The sequence below is a fragment of the Arachis stenosperma genome, chromosome 2 (genome assembly GCF_014773155.1).
Source record: "Arachis stenosperma cultivar V10309 chromosome 2, arast.V10309.gnm1.PFL2, whole genome shotgun sequence".
In the NCBI taxonomy this organism is placed as follows: Eukaryota; Viridiplantae; Streptophyta; class Magnoliopsida; order Fabales; family Fabaceae; genus Arachis; species Arachis stenosperma.
Genome location: NC_080378.1, coordinates 53,548,768 through 53,550,577, shown reverse-complemented (window position 1 = coordinate 53,550,577; position 1,810 = coordinate 53,548,768). Strand labels below are relative to the sequence as shown.

The 1,810-nt window shown below is 42.3% G+C and overlaps 1 non-coding gene across 1 annotated transcript; it reads right to left on the bottom strand.

Annotated features, from left to right (window-relative positions):
- Nucleotides 1–573: 573 nt before the first annotated feature.
- Nucleotides 574–681, bottom strand: LOC130964432 (small nucleolar RNA R71). The gene has a single exon (XR_009080526.1). It is a non-coding gene; the product is annotated as a small nucleolar RNA R71 (small nucleolar RNA).
- Between the last annotated feature and the right edge of the window lie 1,129 nt (nucleotides 682–1,810).

Here is a 1,810-nt window from a genome sequence, read left to right as displayed (position 1 = left end):
TCCATATTTTCTTGTTCTCTTCTCTTTCATATGAGCAGGAGCAGAGACAAAGACATTCTTGTTGAAGCTGATCCTGAACCTGAGAGGACCCTGAAGAGAAAACTAAGAGAAGCCAAAGCACAACTTTCTTTAGAGGACCTAACCGAATTCTTCAAGGAAGAAGAACACATGGCAGCCGAAAACAACAACAATGCCAACAATGCAAGGAAGGTGCTGGGTGACTTTACTGCACCTACTCCTGATTTCTATAGGAGAAGCATCTCTATCCCTGCCATTGGAGCAAACAACTTTGAGCTTAAGCCTCAATTAGTTTCTCTAATGCAACAGAATTGCAAGTTCCATGGACTTCCAATGGAAGATCCTCATCAGTTTTTAGCTGAATTCTTGCAATTTTGTGACACAGTCAAGACTAATGGGGTTAACCCTGAGGTCTATAGACTGATGCTATTCCCTTTTGCTGTAAGAGACAGAGCTAGAATATGGTTGGATTCTCAACCTAAGGAAAGCCTGGACTCTTGGGAAAAGCTAGTCAATGCCTTCTTGGCAAAGTTCTTCCCACCACAAAGATGGAGTAAGCTTAGAGTGGAAGTCCAAACCTTCAGACAGAAGGATGGAGAATCCCTCTATGAAGCTTGGGAAAGATACAAACAATTAATCAGAAGATGTCCCTCAGACATGCTTTCTGAATGGAGCATCATAGGTATTTTCTATGATGGTCTCTCTGAACTATCCAAGATGTCTCTGGATAGCTCTGCTGGAGGATCTCTTCATCTGAAGAAGACGCCTGCAGAAGCTCAAGAATTGATTGAAATGGTTGCAAATAACCAATTCATGTACACTTCTGAAAGGAATCCTGTGAACAATGGGACTAGTCAGAAGAAAGGAGTTCTTGAGATTGATACTCTGAATGCCATTTTGGCTCAGAACAAGATATTGACTCAACAAGTCAATTTGATTTCTCAAAGTCTGTCTGGAATGCATAATGCACCAAGCAGTACTAAGGAGGCTTCATCTGAGGAAGAAGCCTATGATCCTGAGAACCCTTCAATGGAAGAGGTGAATTACCTAGGAGAACCCTATGGAAACACCTACAATTCTTCATGGAGAAATCACCCCAATTTCTCATGGAAGAATCAAGAGAGACCTCAACAAGGTTTCAATAATAATGGTGGAAGAAACCGGCTTTGCAATAACAAGCCTTTTCCATCATCTTCTCAGCAACAGACAGAGAGTTCTAAGCAGAATACTTCTGACTTAGCAACAATGGTCTCTGATCTAATAAAGACCACTCAAAGTTTCATGAATGAAACAAGGTCCTCCATCAGAAATTTGGAAGGACAAGTGGGTCAGCTGAGCAAGAAAGTTACTGAACTCCCTCCTAGTACTCTCCCAAGTAATACAGAAGAAAATCCAAAAGGAGAGTGCAAAGCCATAACCATGGCCGAATGTGGAGAGGAAAGAGAGGAGGAGGACGCCACTAAGGAAGACCTCAGTGGGCGTGTACCAATCTCCTCTGAGTTCCAATGGGAATCTGAGGCTCAAAATGAGACCATAGAGATTCCATTGGACTTACTTCTGCCATTCATGAGCTCTGATGAGTATTCTTCCTCTGAAGAGGATGAGTATATCACTGAAGAGCAAGTTGCTAAATACCTTGGAGCAATCATGAAACTGAATGACAAGTTATTTGGAAATGAGACTTGGGAGGATGAACCACCCTTGCTCACCAAAGAACTGGATGACTTGTCTAGGCAGAAACTGCCTCAAAAGAGGCAAGATCCTGGGAAGTTTTCTATACCTTGTACCATAG